The following is an 18,630-nucleotide window of genomic DNA, read 5'->3' on the forward strand; positions in this document are numbered from 1 at the left end:
TTTAAATCCAAGTGGTATTATCTATCTGATACTAGACACAAACAAGGACTAGACCCTGGAATGTGTAAGGTCTACTGTGTCACTCATATGTTCACCTAATCTCCAAGAAGTGCTAAGATTGTGGCAATCTTTGTTAATAAAGATCTCCAGTGATTTCTCTCTCAATTGGTTCATTCATGATGGAGCAGAATAAGTGGTCTTAAAGGAAGATCTTAGCAGGGAGATGCTGCTATCATTCTACATACTTGTTCCTGAACCATGTGCCATTTGCTCTTTAATTGTCCTACATGGCACTACTACTGGCAAACTTAGCTCTTATTTCCAACTTGGTCATCCAAGTCTAACTACTGCACCCAAAAAAGGAGAGAGGGTTAACCCTTTTTCTGCCCTATCTATACTCCATTCTTGACTAGGTGGCACTTTGGATAAAGTGCTAGATGTGGAATGAGGAAGATGTGATTTCAAATCTTGTCCCAGACTCTTACAGTATAACTCTGGTTCAGTCTCTTAACCTATCTCAACCTCAGTTTACTTATCTGTAAGATGAGAGAACCTTTACCTTACAGGTTTGTTGTGAGGTTCAAAAAAGGTTATAAATGTAATGTTTTTTTTGCAAATCTGAAAGTGCTTTGTAGATAGGAACTATGATGGTGGTAGTGGTAGTGGCAGTGGCAGTGATGATGAATGTTTTAGTGAATTACTTGTTAATTTACCTATAACCATCCTTACTCTCACCATTACTTGAAAATTCTTATAAAGGACCTAGTTGTGGATACTTTCCCCCATCAGGGACTTGAAGGAACATTTTTCTGAGGCTCTTCTGATTAGTAACATGTGCACTTACAAGCCTTGTTCCAATATTGGTATTGGCAGTCTGAATAATTGACAGGTCTAGTTTGAGGATGATCTCATTTAGAGAGTTGGTATATGTGAAGTATCATTTCCATAACTAAAACTATCTGAACAGCTGAATGGGAAGTCCATAAGGAAGACTGAACCATCCCCTTTGCTGGCATTCAGTTCAGCTTTTATTTGGTGCAGGTGTGCAACAAAATGGTTTTTTTGGTCTATTTCTATGCACACAAATTATTTGATGGTTTTGAACTTGACCAGCTGTTCAGTCAAGCATTTGGTCAATTCAGTAAAAATAGTTCGACTCTTTATATATGTAAAAATATCCTTATGTTTCCAAAGCATCAGCTGCCCTATTTTTTTTTTTTTTTTACTTTCCAAAGAGTCTATCCTCTAAGCATGTGATGCCCAAGAAGCAAAAACCAGTCATGTCTCTAATTTTGCAATATCCAGATGAAACATTCAGTGTATTAAAGTTTTACTGTTGCAGGATAAAGGCATCATAATTTTAGAATAGGGACTTTAATCCTACTCCTGACATCTTAATGAGGAGAGAACAGAGGCCTGGGAAGGTTACACCTGAGATCACACAGTTGTCTTATAAAAGTGTAAGAAAGCCAGATTCTGAAACAACCAGCTTCATGTAATCCAAATCCAGTGCCATGAATTTGGATTTCTGCAGGGTAATTGGATGTTGACCAAAATGCCATTGAAAAAATTCACTATATTCCTTGTCATAATTATAAAAAATAATTGGCTGAATTCTAGAGATGGAAGGTGCACAAGAGATCTTTCATCACATCCATCTCCTCACCCATCTCATTTTGTAGGTGAAGACTAACCAAATTAAGTGGCGTGTTCAAGGACACAAAGCTGGAAGTGGAAGAATCAAAAGTAAATTCAAAATTCATGGATTCTTATCCAGTGGTCTATCCTTTGCTGTTATCTTTTTGGGGATGGAAATTATTTGAATAACACCCATCCCAAAACAGGCTTTTTCCTCCCTCAAAAACAAAGCAAAACTGTCACTCTGGAAATAAAAAAAAAATATATAGCAATAAAATAATCATAAATTTAATTCACATAATCCTTAACATTGTTTTCTTAAAACATTTCCCCATGTTTTGTCTCACTTCCCTGGGTCATAACTAGGTTTCTCTATATTGTGATTTCCATTTCTAATTCCAGTTTTCAGGGAGCAGCATGGTTTAGACATTATAGCTTTTGAATTGGTTTTACAAGTTATTGTCCTTTTGTTTACATGAAGTTATAACTCTCCAAAGGTTTACAAGATTGAAATGGACATTTCCTTTAAAAGCTATCTGCTTTGTGATGAAATTAAATACCTTGTAGAAGCATGAAGAACAAAGCTGCTTAAGAGAACCAACTTGAGGTCAAGAAAAAGTCAGAAAATAACTGCCAATTCACAAGGACATTCCAATGATGATATTTTTTAATGATGTTCAGCTCTTCTGTTGTGCTGATCTGGAAGAATTCAATAGAATGATCTCAATTTCAAGGACACAACAGAAATAACACTACTTACTTATAAACATTATGGAGATAGAGAGTTGAAGTTAAAAGATAAAAGATAAATTTCGTGTTCTATAATTGTGCTTCTTAGAATTCTCTCCTAAGTCATCTTTTTACAAAGGTCAGAGACTAGGCAGTACAGCTTTAACAATGACAACAACAACAACAATAACTATAATTTTTATAGTAATCGATAGTTTGTTAAATATTTTATACACATTACTTTATTTGATCCTTACAATAAGTCTAGGAAGCAAATTCATTTATTTTATAAGTGAAGAACTTGAGGCTGAAAATGGTTCAGTGCCTTGCCAAAGAGTCAATCAACTCAACTCAAATCCTCTTGACTCCAAGTCTAGCACTATACTTCGTTGATTTGTTGAAGTTAGAAAGACACTGGTCTTGCAGTTGGGAGGATAGAATGTGGGTCCAAATCATAAGTCCAAGACATTATTTGTGTGACTCTATAAATGCATTATTTAATTTTTCTGTGCCTTAGTTTACTCATCTGTAAAATAAGTAGGATTATATTTATTAACCTCTAAAATCCTGTCTAACTCTGAATCTATGACTTCATGAGCTGATGAACCCTATAAAAATGGTTCTCCAATGGAGGCTAAGCCATAACTTAACACGTTGGAAATTTTAGCCAGAGATAATGCTGGCATTTGCTGAAAGGAAATTGTTATCATGCATGGCTACTATTGTAGCCTCACTCTGCTCTTTTTAGTTATATCATTCCTGCTAAGCCTTCTCCTGCTAGTGATCCCACAGTGTAAATACTGTCTAACGAACCTTAATGAATCTTGTAATTGTAGTCTTTTAACTCCTAAATAAACAGAACATTAAGATAAATGTCCAAAAGTCAGCTTTCTGTTTCCTCTTACCCCCTCAAAAAAGCCTCAGGATAAATTCCTGACAGTATTGAGAGTAATGTATTATATCTGACTGGACATTTTAGGTTTATGTCCCACAAACAGATGGCTTCCCAATTACTCATATTTGTGATTCCATTTTTAAAGGCACTGCACACACATTGCAGTTTCAATCAGCAAGGCATTTACCTCCCTATTTAGGAGGTTAATTATGAAGCTATGTAGAGCTTCTTTGCCAAGATGAAGATTCAAAACTGTCAGTTTTTGAAAGTCAGTATTTTTAATGTAGTCTCCAACTTTTCTCTTAGTCTGACTTAGTGTAAAAGAAAAATTATCATTCAAATGAGACATGATAAGTTAGTATGGTGAAAAATTGATGTCTAAATTATACTTTCATTTCAAATTTTTAACAGCCTAATTCTTGTATTTCAGTTCAGGAAAACAAAACAACACTCTTCAAAACCAGATAAATAGGAAACCCGTTCTGATCCAAGGAAAAGAGTCAGATATTCCCCTCACTGCATCAAGATTTAGAAGTACCCCTAGAGAGGCTTACACTACCTTGATATTCAGTCCATGTGGAGGTAAAATACTGACCCCTCTGCTTAGAACCACACCAAGAAAGAATATGTATTTTTTAGTTTGGGCTATGCAATAAGAATGATTCTGTTTCACAAAATATAATATTGGCTTCTGGTGATTCTTTTTAATTGTACTTACCTGAAGTGTAATAGATGCTGATCCAGTCCTTTATGTTTACTCTGTGTATCTCTTTGTTTCAAGTTTGTTTCTTTTAAAAAAATAAATTATTGGATTCTGGTTTTGAATCTACTTTGCTGTTTGCTTCTGTTTTATGGGTGAGTTCATTCCAATCACATTCACGTTTATGATAATTAAATGTATATATCCCTCCATTCTCTTTTACTGCTTATTCTTCTCTTATTCTTTTTCCCTTCTTTCACCATAAATCTGTTTTGCTTCTATTCATTTCATCCCTTAATCTACTCTTTTTTCTATTAGCTCCCCTCCCTACTTTCACCTCTTCACTTTTTTTCCTACTCTATGTAGGATAAGATAGATTTACATAATCAATTCAATGTGTATGCTGTTTCCTCTTTGAGTCAATTCCAGAGTTAGATTCAAATGTTTTCTATTACCATCGTTTTCCCCTTCATTGTAGAAACTCTTCCATCTGCACTTCTTTTATGTAATATAATTTTGTGTATTCTTCTCTCCTGCCCTGCTCCCAGTGATCTCCCTTTTTTCTTTCCTTAATTACATTAAAAAAAAAATCATTGCATTGTAGTCACCTTACATTAGTGCCCTCTCTATAGGTATACTTCTTTTAACTGTCCCAGTAATGATAAAATTCTTATGAGTTTGAATTATCATCTTCCCATAAAGGAATGCAAATATTTTAACCTTTTTGGCTCCTTTATGACTTCTCTTTAATGTTTATTTCTTCATGTTTCTCTTGAGTCTTGTATTTTAAAGTCAAAATTTTTATTCTCCTCTGATCTTTTCATCAGAATTGCTTGAAAGTCATCTATTTCATTAAATATCCATTTTCCCCTGAAAGACTAGACTTATTTTTGCTGGATAAATTGTGCTTCATAGTAATTCTATCCCCTTAACCTTATTCTAAGCCCTCTAGGCCTATAATGTAGAAGTTGCTAAATCTTATGTGATCCTAACTTTTGTTTAACAATATTTTAATTGTTTCTTTCTGACAGCTTGGAATTTTTTTTTTTTTTTTTTTTCTTTGAACTGGGAGCTTTGAACTTTATAACATTCCTGGAGCTTTCATTTTTTAATCTCTTTTAGGAGATCATTAATGGATTTTCACTCCAATTTTTAATTTCCCCCTCTAATTTAAGATATTTTCCTTAATAATTTCTTGAAATATGATGTCTAGGATAAATTGTTTTGTCATGATTTCATCCAATAATTCTTAACTAATTTTAATCAATTTTTCAAATCAGTTGTTTTTCCAATGAGAGTTTCATATTTTCTTCTTTTTTCATTTTTTAAAATTTTATTTTATCACTTCCCCATATCTCATGGAATAATTAGCTTCCAGTACCCCAATTCTAATTTTAAAGTATTTATCTTCTTCAATGAGTTGTACCTCTTTTTTTTTTTTTTCAATTGGTCAATTCTATTCTTAAAGAGTTATTTTCTTCAATGAATTTTTGTATATATCTTCTCATGTGATCAATTCTACTCTTTAAAGCATTCATTTCTTCAGCAGAGTTTTGAGTCTCAGTATTTGGACAATTTTTTAAGGTATTATTTTCTTTAGTATTTTTTTGTTTGTTTGTTTCTTTTACCAAGCTATTGATTTTTTTCATAATTTCTGTACCTCACTCATTTATTTATTTATTTATTTTACCAATTTTGTATTGTATTTGTATTGTGTTGTGTTGTTTCTTCCTCCTCACTTAGTTGATTTTTAAAATCTTCTTTGACCTTTTCCCAGGAATTGTTATTAGGTTTGTATTGAATTCAGAGATTTTGAGTATTCTTCTCTCCTGCCCTGCTCCCAGTTCTTTTAGATTTTGCTTTTAGCTTTGATGTAATTGTCTTTTTCTGGGTTTATGTTTTGATTTTCCTTATCACCATAGTAACTTGTTATAATCAGATTCTTTTTTTTTTTTTTTTTTGGTTGTTGTTATTGTGTGGAGGGGCAATTTTCCCAGTCTATTTCTTAATCTTTAAATTTATGGTAAAGTTGGGCTCTGCTCCCAGTGTGTGAAAGGTAGTGTTTCAAATGTCAGGTTTTTTTGCAGCTGCTTTTTTAAGAGCTAGCTCTGAAAGTTTGTAAATTTTCAGTGTATCCATGGTGGTATGAACTAAGGAGAATTGTAATATGATAATTCTCCATTCTATTTTGAAAGGTAGGAGGAACTTCTCTCTGAGTTACTACTAGCTTTTGTCTCCATGCTGAAACCATGCTCCTTTTGGCTCTATAACTGTGACCCAGAACTGCAAAAAGGAAATGCAATAGAGTCCTGAATCCAGTGCTACCAAAAAGTCCTCTGTACTAGTTGTTTTGACTAGTTGTTCAAACCTTTCTACAAACACTCTTCATGAACTGAGAGCTCCCATAGCTGTTGTTGCTGCCTCCAATGAAGACATCCTTAATGTAAAGCCTGAATTGTCCATTCATTGCTCCAGTTGTCCAACATCATCTTAGAGAGGTAGACCTTTCCTGCCAATCTCCTAAGTAAGTGGGAAATTGTCCCACTCAAACTTTTGTTGTTTCTCTCCCTCCAGATATATTTCTTTATTAAACCATTTTGACTCCACCTTCTCTTTTTTCGATCTTTAGAAGTTCATAAAGTCATCTTGTCTGCAACACTATTGTTCATAAGATAAAGGAAGATGAAATAGAATAAGGACAGAAGATACGATATTAATTTATATATTGTATTTTATATATATAGTAGCTATAAGTATAAAGGCAGAGACACTTCAAAATTCCTTTCCCACCAAGGGTCTCATTGCAATTCTTGCCTCTTTAGCACATGAAAAAAGAAAGATTTAGCTTATTCACATCTTTTCAATACACATTGAGGTCTGGCTTTAGAGCCAATTAAAAGGCTTTTCTTCATTACACAGTAAATAAGTAGCAGTCACAAGAATATCCATGTATGCTCTGAACCAATTTTTTATTAAAAGACAACTAATATTTAGCAAACTACATATTTTAGATAAATATTTAATAATGGAAAGTATACCATAGAATCGTAGAATTCCAGAATATTTTAATTTTAAGGGACCTCAAAAATCACCTAGTCAAGATATCGACTTGCAATAAATGATAAACTTGTAAGAGACCTCAAGTGGTAATCAAGACTTTTTTTGAAGATATTCAGGGTACAGTATCCACTATCTCAAGGAGGGTCAATCCTAGTTTGGAACAACCTAAATTCTAATACTAAAGAATAACTTCCTCTTCTAGTTCCATCCAATAAGGACAAGCAGAAAAAAAAATAATTTGCTCATTCCCGTTGTTGAGATTGTTAAATCATTTTGTCATGTTGAACTTTTCATGATCCATTTTTGGTTTTCTTTCAAAAATAATGGAGTGTTTTGCCATTTCCTTCTCCAGCTCATTTTATAAATGAGAAAACCGAGGAAAACAGGATGAAGTGACTTGCCCAGAGTCTCATAGCTGTCAAATATTTGAAACCAATTAGAACTTAGCAAAATGAGTCTTCTTGACTTCTGGCCTTCATTCAAAGCATTATTCTAACCTGTTGAATTCTGGATTTGTTAGGATAATTCAATGGCATAGTAGATAAAGAATGGACAGAGCACTGGGCTTTTCCTAAGTTTGTGATCCTAGGCAATTCATTTGTCTTTTTCAGTTTCCCTCATCTATAAAATGGAGATAATAATAGCATCTTCTGCCCCATGTGGTTATGACTATTAAATGAGATATTGTTTGTAAAGTGTTTAGCATAATGCTTGGTAGATAGCAGGCGCCATATAAATACTTATTTTCTTTCCTTCTCTTCCCCCCCCCCTTTTTATCCATCATATTAATTATCCCTTTGATGTTCCTGTTTAGATAGAATGCAAATAATAAATGACTGAAAATTGTTATGTGTTTAAAATCCCATGTTTTTTTTAAGATTTTCTCAAAAAATGTATACTATAAGTTCTACAAGGCAAGGACCCTGCCCCATATAAAAGTCTAATTCCTAGCATAGTACTTTGCCCACAAAAAGTACAGAACAAGTATTAATTATTAAGCATAATCAGTTTGCCTTTTTCTAAATTTTATTAGGTTTAGTAGTTCTGACTCCTCAATCTTGCAATGCTGGATAGGCTAATCACAATAATCCTATCTGTGGATTGGCTATCAATGTAATATGACATGGAATATTCCTTGGAATAACCTCTAATTCTCTCTAGTATTAGAATAAAATAGATTCTGGCTTAGACTGAATATGAGGGCACAAGAAGAATCATCAAATGGTAAGCAGAATTGAAATAAAAGTGCAAAGAGTAAGTCCATTTTCCATGAAAAATTAGCCTTTAGGGAGATGTAATTAAGACTAGTTTAAACAAGACTTACTTTATTTCAGAGTCAGAGAAATCTTGCCTGGTGAATGCCTTCTTAGTGACAACTGAAAAGTAAATATGTGCTCGGTTGAATAATTTATCTGTGTCTCAAATGAGCAATTTTGTAGATGTTTTCTGGGACAAGCTTTCCTTTCATAAAGCCATTTTGATTAGGATGAATAAATACTGCCAAAATTTCATTTAGCTTCACTAATAATGATTTTAATGCTTGTATTAAAAAGGAAAGTGGGTCTATAATCAGCAAGATGAGTTATCTTTATTTTTTTCTTTAGAATATCAGTAATGAAATCTATTCTCTTCTTTTTCAAAAGCCAACCACTGAATAATATCTTTGAAGTGGTAGAGTCTTGAAAAGAAATGGCATGATAAAATTTACAAGGAAACTCATCTTCAGCCCTGGGGGGGAGGGGGATGAAAAAATGAAGTAATATAAGAACACAATATAGCCAAAGGAGGACTGCTTTTTATCTGGTGATATTTTGAGGGGAAAAGATTTCAAAGAACTAAGTATTTTGCATTCTTTTTAGATCACAGTATTACTTTATAAATGAACTTGAATAATGTAGTATATGAGAACATACATTTTGGTTTTTTTTTTAGGAGTCCTTCTGGAAGCTCTTTGGAGTGTAGGTTTCTTTGGCCTTGAAAATAAGATATCCCATTTTGAAGGAGTCAAGGGTGTGCAGGATAGTGATTTGTCTGAAAATTGTCATATGATCAGTTGACAAAGAGCAAGGCTTAAGGAAGACATGATTGCTGACTTCAAATATTTAAAGAACTTTTCATTTTATAAGGAAAGTCAAGATATTCTGCATAATTCTACTGAGGACAGAAAAAATTAACAGGAGGCATACATCAGTGTAGTATAGGAATGACCTTTTTAACAGTTATAACCATCCAACTACAAATTAGCTGCTTTGTGATAACTTGAGCTCCTCATTAGTTTAAAGAAAATCAAGCAAAAGCTGGATAATGATTTTATTAAGGTATATTTTAGGAGAGATTTCTGTATTCTTGTGGTCTAGTCAAACTATTATTTTTATTATTCCTCCCATACAGTATCTCATCTCTCCTATTTGTGTCCTTCCTTGCATTGGCTTTTCCCAATATATTACCTCTTTTACTCCACTTCTTGCAATAACAATTTCCTTCAAATGTAAATTCAAGTGTCATATTGTAAGAAAGGTCTTTTATTATCTGCCTGACTTCTATAGCTTCCACCCACCAAAATTAATTAACTTACATCTCTTTTGTGTATGTATCTATGTATCTGTACATGTGTTATATTACACATAAGCATACACACACACAAATAGATGCAATCTATATCTATAGTAATAACTATCTATCTATCTAGTCTCATTTGATCCTCACAACAAATTTGGAAAGTAACTGCTGTTACTATTATTCCCTTTTTACAGTTGAGGAAACTGAGGCAAACAGAAGTTGTGGCTTGCCCAAGGTCATACAACTCGTGACTAAAGCAACATTTTAACTCAAGTCTCCTCGAGGTTTGTAACCTCTTGGAGGAAAGGGATTGTTTCATTTTTATCATTATCTTTAGCATTTAGCACAGTGCTTGTCTCAGAGTAGCTCTTAGTAATTCTTTGTCATTTGGTTAATTTATTATTGCAAAAAAGTTATATGAATATTTTGTTACATAGGGACCTTCTTCCCTCCATCTTTGACCTTATTGGAGTAGATACCTAATAGCAGTATCTGATTCAAAAGGAACCAATAGATCACTTTTACGATTAAAAAAAAAGATCACATTTCATTATGAATGCTTCTCATAATTAAGATTATAATAGTAGTAGTAAAATCACTACATGTCTACTCTTTCAGTGATGTAGCAATAATTAACTTCTACTTTATGTGGGAACCACACATAACAAAAAGTAGAAGAGAATAACTTGTTTATGATTAAATGGTTGGTTAATGTAAGAGTAAAAGCTTGAACTCAGGTTATTCCTGATTCTTGAGTCTTATACTGTTTCCAATATACTGCATGATGTTACATATATTAAAATGATAGATGTTCTACAATGTGTTATAAATCAGGATGCAGATGTAGCTGGAGCTATCATAGTGGGAAAGTCTACAGCTTAATTTCCTCCTCTGTTAAATAAAATATTTAGATTATAGTTTTATCTTATAGTTTTTTATAGTCTGTTATACCTTATAGTCTGTTAGTTCTAGACTCTCCCAAAGGATTCAATTAATAAACGGTAAACTTTGAATTACAATCCATTTTTTTTTGGAGTTTTCCATGCTAGATTTACTCTAAATTAAATTGGTCAAAACAACTTCTATAAATTCACAATCTAGGTGGCAGAGAACTAATCATCCAATAGATACTCTCATGCTCTGTCCTACGCTATCACTGCCTACCACCTTTTGTAATTAGGGAGTTGATTAGAGTCAGAATGATTGATTTTATCTGATTTATTGGAAATTATATATATATATATATATATATATATATATAGTGCTGTGAGTTTCAGACAATCAAAACAAGAATTTTATTGTTTTCAACACAATTTAGGAGCAATAGAAAACCAAACTAATTTAATATTGAGAGGAATCTTGTGTTGTGACAAAAGCCTTGGGTTTGAAAAGAGAGTAAATGAGTTCAGATCTCAGCTAAGTCACATCACATCTGTGATCTTGATTAAATAATTTCCTCTGTCTCAGTCTCTGTGTCTTCATTTGGAAAATGATGAGGTTCTATTAGATGATTGCTAAAGTCTTTTATAGACAAAATGATTTAGTATACTTTCATTGTTTAATGTCCATCTGATTCTGCTACATCAAGTTGTGTGAGAACCAAGTTAACATCCTGGATGCCTTAGAATCAGTCAGAGTCAAGATAAGCAAAAGTCTTTGGTCTTTATTCTTGGTCTTTTAAGAGTAGAAGTCAAGGGAATAGACATAGGATCTCCACGACCTCACTTCTCCTCCTCTACCGCCAAAATGACTCTGGCTTGTTTTACTACATCCCCTAATCCCTCTTAGAATTCTCTGTATACACCAAAAGATCCAGCCAGCACAGAATAGTGGGAAGGGCCATTTTCCAAGCATAAGCTAATAGAATATTGTCCAATGGGCAATTAGCCTTCAGTCCTTGGTTGTCTGAATCCAGTGCACCTACTCAAAGTTTCAGCCCTTTACAAAGTTGGTCATAGCATCATAAAGACTTCAAAGGGACCTCAGAAGCCATTAAGTCCAATATCCTTATCTTGAGGCCCCTGGAGATTATTACTTGCCCAATGTCACATAGATCACATAGATAATGTTAGAGGTTTGTTTTGAACATAGGTCCTAGCTAATTATAATCAAATAGAAAAAAAAACTGCAAGTATCTCCCAAAAGGATACCTAGGGGATACATTATTAATATAAATTACTGGTTATGTTCTTGTAAGCTTGAGGGGACAAGGTTTGCTTCCTTGAAATTCAAGCTGCCTTCATTTTCTTCAAAAATCATTGTTTTCTATAAGGTCTAGAGGTTTTGAATAGGTAAACTGAGTTCATCTTGATCAGATATGAAGTGATTTTCTAAATCAGCCAGGCTACTGATATGTTTGAACACTTTTTTTCATATGAATTAAAGGCATTATATCTTTTCTATATTTCTGTAGTTATGGGATTTAACTATATTTCAATCTCTTTGTCTCTTGCCCTCTGATTTGACGTATTTTACAGAAAAAGTACAGTATCAGGACCTTTTGTTTTCTTTTATAAAACCATGTTGGACACCTTAAAGTAAAACAAAACAAAACAAGAACCAGAACAATTTCTAATTATTATTTAAAGACACTATGATTTGAAATTTCTGCTTCATATTCTGCAAATTCATGTTTGTACTAAATTACATTTAAATTGGATACAATGGGAAAATATTTTTAAGATCTGAAATCTTAAAAAAGCTTAAATTTTAAATTAAAGCCTTTAATTTTCAAAACATATGTATAGATAATTTTCAGCATTCACCCTTGCAAAACCTTATGTTCCAAATTTTTGCCCCTTCCTTCCCAAGTCCTGCCTCTAGATGGCAAGTAATCCAATATATGCTAAACATGCACAATTATCATGCTGCACAAGAAAAATCAGATCAAAATGGAAAAAAAAATGAGAAAGAAAATAAAATACAAGCAAACAAAAAAAATGTGAAAATACTATGTTGTGATTCACATTCCTCATAGTGAATGTCCCCACGGAATCATCTTGATATTGAAAAGAGCCATGCCACTAGAATTGATAATAGTGTAATCTTGCTGTTGCTATGTACAGTATTCTCCTGGTTCTACTCACTTTACTCAGCATCAATTCATGTAAGTCTCTCCAGTCCTCTCTGAAATGACCCCACTGATTGTTTCCTACAGAATAGTAGTACTCCATAACATTCATATAATATAAATTATATGGACATCCACAAAATCTAAATTTAAAAGAGGCGTGTTCCAAACAAGCTTAATAGTGAAATCATTTTATTACCTAAAGAAGAATATCATAATCTCTCATAAAAGTTAAGTTTTAGAAGAATTTTTATATTTTACTATAGATATGTAGTTAAATATACACATATATCTATATGTATGTATCCACACATATTATACATAAATATATACATGTATACCCATATAGTATGAATGGTTTTTAGATGATATAGGAGCTCTTCTTTGAATATCTCTATTTTAAAAATAAACATTTTATTCTACAGAAGAGGTTCTTAAATTCTTGTATGTGTCATGGTTCTCTTTGGCAGTTTGCTGAAGTCTATGGATTGCTTTTTAAAATAATGTTTTAAATGCATACAATTAAAATATAGAGACTCACAACAAAAATAACCCACAAAAAAACCTATATTGAAATACAATCATCAAAATACCAAAAGAATGAATTCATGGATAGACTGTTAAAAAACATATGATCCATAATATCTAATTCACATAAAGAAGACTTAAAAAAAACAATCTTGCATTTTCATGGTGATTTAAGATTTTTAAAAGTTTATCAACAATTTTCTGACTATAGTAAAAACAATCTAGGAAACTGAAAATGAGAGAAGTTTTATCAATTGTCACAAAACTAATAACAGAGGTGTAATTATTCCATACTCTTTCCTGGTAAAAATGCATTTTTTATATTACTTTAGTTTAGGAAACTTCTTCAAATACAGGATGACATTAGTAGTGAATGAACATAAATGAATAACTTTAATCGAGCAGTATTTAAGATTTCCTTATATTTCAGTCTTATGTGTCTTTTCTCCCAATTACTTTTTGAGTTAAGAAAGAAAAACAGACTTTCTGTATAAGGGTTATACTTCAGTTCAGATATTAATAACTTTTGCTCTAAGGGCGTATTGTACATATATTTACTACTTATTACCTATGGTTAAAATGCTAAATAACTCAATCCATTCTTATTATTTTTCCCATCTCCATGAAGATGACAACTATTAGAATCAATTAAGAATCACAAATTTAGCTCAGAGTTGGAAGTCATCAGTGTCTATCACTAGTCTGAATAAGTATCCCAAACACATCCTCAACAAGTGTTCATCCAGCTTTTTCTTGAATCCCTAATTCTCTATCTGACAAAATAAAAAATAACACTTAGAGATTGGTCTCATGGTGAGGAAATACTTGACCATTAAGAGAATATACAACACTTCATTGACTATTTTCCAGTATTTTATTACTGTGAAAATGATCAGGCCATTGTCTCTCTTCTAAAAAAAAAATCAACCCAACTGTCAAACTTAAAAAAAAAAGTATATCAACAAGTTGATGAAATTAATTTTCTGAAATGGAGCTAAGCTAGTGAGTCAAAATAAAAACAGTTTAGAGACCTGGAACTTAGTCCATGGATAAAACTAAGAAAAAAAATGAAGTTCAACACAGGTGCAACTATTCTGGTCAGATGAAAGGATATAATTCTGAAGAATAGCTACAGCCTCATTTAATGATCCATTTCAGGGAGAGAGAGAGCTCCAGGATCTTTTATGTTCAGCATTTTAAATACTTCCTCTGGTGTGGGGAATGTTGTAAGATTTTTCTGAGTTGCTGCAGCCTATAATGAGACTTGTCTGGTATTTAAGTCCATAGGAGAGCCTTCATTCTCTTAACACCTTTATGTTTTTTTTCCCTGAGATATTGTATTTAGCTTTTAGATGAATTGAAAATCAGGTGAAAATGGAAATTGATTGCTTTCATGGGGCCAATTTCTGACTTCTTGGCAACATGAACAATTTCAGTTTTGTTATTAAGTAAAAATTACTTTAAAAAAAATTGCCCACCATGGTGGAGAAATGGTGTTCCCTACTCTAGGGCATTCACTTGCCCTCTCAATCCTGTGATAAAATAAGCAACTACTGTATCAACCTCAGCAGGATTTCCACATTCTCAAAAAGAGCTACTGACAGAAGTTTATTTAACAAAAGGTTTTAATATCGCTCTAAAATAATATTATGTGTGTGTGTGTGTGTGTGTGTGTCTATGTATTGTGAAAAGTCATCAGTAAGAAACAGAAGGAGTTCTGGGGAGGGGAAGAAGGTTAGAAAATTGGACAAAAAGCAAAGTATATCTACATACATTAAATAATGCTGCATTATTGTCAATAAACCAGCATTTTGTTAGTCACCTGACATGTGACTAGCACCATACTAAGGGCTAAGGATACAAACAAAGGGAATATATATATATATATATATATATATATATATATATATTCTACCATCTGCAGTGTCCCACATTAGCTTCTTTACTAGGATGATGACAAGCAAAAATGATAACACTGCCATTTCATAGAAATAACATCAAGTTACTCTACTTATCCCTTCTCTACTTCCTAATTAGAGAAGTAGATACTTTCACCTAAGCACAATATCACTAAGAAAGGCAGAAGAACCTGCTTGTCTATTTTTTTCACTATATGTTATCTATTAAATTGTTAGCAAAATATCAGAGATGGCTGGTGCTGGTCAGGTTGGATTTCCAACTCTCTCATAGAGCTAGTCACATTTGAAAATAAATACTACCTGTATCACCTTGTTAATTTGGCTTTGCCTCTTTCTTTATTTGCTAAAATGAGGGTTTGAATTAAATAGACAGGGAGTGGTAAAGAAAAAAAAATTAAGATGGGAATGGAGAAAGAGAAACAGAGTCAAAGAAACAGAGAGAGCTAGAGAAAGCATTCATTAAAGACTTATTACATAATAGGTACTGTGACAGTCATTGATGCAAATACAGAAAAACAAGATAGACCCTAAATCTAGGGTGTTTTAATCATAATGAAAGAAGATAATAAAAAGAGAAAAAAAGTGGGTGGCAGCAGTTCAGATGGTGAGGAAGCATGAGCAAGTGAGAAAAACTTTAAATATCTTCCAAGGTCTTCTCCAACTCTAACATTAATTGATTTTATTATCCAGTAAATGACTTCCATATAAGCATGATGAGAGATGCAGATCTGTAAAAAATAAATGCATTTTTAAAAGGATACTATTATAAGATATACGAATATCATATATGAAGGGGAAGAGAAACAGAGAGAGACAAAGACAAAGAGACTGAGACAGAGGACAGACACACAGACACACAGAGACAGACACAGACAGAAACAGCCAGAGAGACAGAGACAGAGACAGAGACAGAGACAGAGACAGAGAGAGACAGACACACACACACAGAGACAGAGAGAGACAGAGAGAGAGAGAGGAAGGTGGGAAGGAAGGAAGGGAAAAAGGGAGGGAAGAGAGGGAAAGATGAAGGGAAGAAAGAAGACAGAGGGAAAGGGAGGAAGGAAGAGAGAGAATGAGGAAGGGAGGAAATGAGGGGGGAAGACAAAAAGAAAGGGAGACAGAGAGACAGGCAGATAGAGACAGGGAGACAGAGATGCAGAGAGAGATGGCAGAGAGACACAGAAACACAGAGAGACAGAGTGAAACAAAGAGGGAAAGAGACAGACAGACACACCCAGACATACACACACATAGACAAAGATAGAGGCAGAGACAGAGGCAAAGACAGAGAGACAGAGAGAGATAGACACAGTCACAGCTACAGAGACAGAGACACAGAAAGAGGAATAGAGAAAGATAGACAGACACACCAAGACACAGACAGTGACAGAAACAGTCAGACACACAGACACACACAGACAGAGAGTGACAGAGACAGAGACAGACACACAGACAAGGACAGAGACAGATACAGAGAGAGAGAGAGAGAGAGAGAGAGAGAGAAAGAAAGAGACAGAGACAAAAAGAAAGAGGCAGACAAAGAGACAGAGAAAGAGAGACAAACACAGACCTAGAGGAACAGAGATGCACACACACACACACACACACACACACACACACACACACACTCTCAGAGACATAGAGAGAATAAATATAATGTTTTATATCATGAGTCATGCGTATAACAGGCACAACTGAATTATAGTGCGCTAAGATTTACAAAGCCTACATATATTTGTTCTGCTGAACCTTATAACACTGATGTATCAATTCTTATTATATGAGTCACTTTGAAAGCTACAACAAAACTCATATGTTCAGATGCATTTAATTGTGACAGACAAATTGCCCCAAATGGAATTTGCTTCTATAGTAAGAGTTCTTAACCTGGAGTTGATGAACTTTTTTTTTTTTTTTTAATAAATATTTTACGATTATTTCAGTTTTCTTTATAATTATATTACTTTTTTTTTTCCTTAAAAATATTCTTTGAAATGCCTCTAGGCTTTACCAGATTGCCAAAAGGATTGATAATAACAAAAAAAAAATGTTTAAGAGTGCTCTCTACAAAAATATGAGGTAGTAAGTTCCCTGTCATGGATTGTGTTGCAGCACAGATTGTGTGAACACTTGTCAGGAATGTAATAGCAAAAGGTTCTGTAATTGAGGTGACTAGAGGACTCAATTACGCCTTTGAACTGAGGTTCTTATGAAATGTTCTTCTCTTCTGTGTGTTTGCTTAGGAGTCTGCTGATGAAGCAAATTCCTTAGGCTTTCTGTGCTAAGGTCTGCTAGGTATTTAGTTGCAAAATAAAAATCCAGAGTACCATCTGCACAGTGACCTGTCTAGTCCTATAAGCCAGTGGTATATTCTCTTAGTTTTCTGAAAGGGTAGCCATAAGAAAGGTCTCAAAGCTATAAAAACTGTAATAGAATCATGGAATTTGAGAATTTATAGGGACCTTAGGATCATCTACTCCAATTCCCTCAGTTGACAGTTGAGAAAATTGCAACCTGACAAGGTTAAATGACTAAGCCAAAGTCACTCATCTGGTATTTTATTTTCTAAATTGAAAAGGTCCGTGGAGGTTTTGAAAGTGTACCTTGACCACTCTTGGCTTTATTCTATCTTGCTTACTCTAGTGCAATTGTAACCATCTACTTAAATTCTTTACCAGATTATGAACAGTTAAGACAATAAGGAAGCTGTTTCTTTTTGCCTGCTTTTGAGATTGAACTTGGTTGAAAATAGGTGCTTTTTCAACCATTGATTAGACAAGAAATAGAGTATTTTAAAACCAAATCAGTAAAGACCAAGGAATAAAATATTTTTTTTCTTATTTTTTTATGGCAAGGCAATTGGGGTTAAGTAAACATCAAGTGTCTAAGGCTGGGTTTGAACTAAGGTCCTCCTGATTTCTGAGCCAATACTCTATCTACGTGCCATATAGCTGCCCTAATAAAATAAATTTCTAATATAATTATTAGTACTTTCCAAAGAATAAAAGGTAACAAAGAGTTCATAGATGAATTATCCTCATCAGTACAAGTCTCAACCTTTTCTGAAATTTATAATCTATTTTTAAAATTAATTTTTTACCTTTTTCAATCAACAATTTTTTTTCTCTCCCTGCATAGTAAAGTAAAAAGAAAAATTCAAATTGGTTACATTCAAAATTTGTGATTGCATCTACATTTTAGTCCACACTTCTTTGTCAGGAGGTAAATAGCAATTTTTTAAACCATCAATCTCTTTTGACTCGGAAAAGGAACCATATGTACAAAAATATTTAAAGCAACTCTTTTTGTGTTATCAAAAATTTGGGAACTAGAATGTCCCCATCATTTGGTTAATAGCTAAACAAATTGTGGTACATGAATATAACAGAGCATTATTTTGCCATAAGGAATGACCAGAAGTGACAGTTTCAAGTTGGTAAGATTTGTATGAATTGATACAGAGTAAAGTAACTAGGACCAAGAATAATGATTTATACAATGATTATAATATCATAGAGATGAACAACTTTTA

This window comes from Sarcophilus harrisii, chromosome 6 (assembly GCF_902635505.1).
Source record: "Sarcophilus harrisii chromosome 6, mSarHar1.11, whole genome shotgun sequence".
Lineage (NCBI taxonomy): Eukaryota > Metazoa > Chordata > Mammalia > Dasyuromorphia > Dasyuridae > Sarcophilus > Sarcophilus harrisii.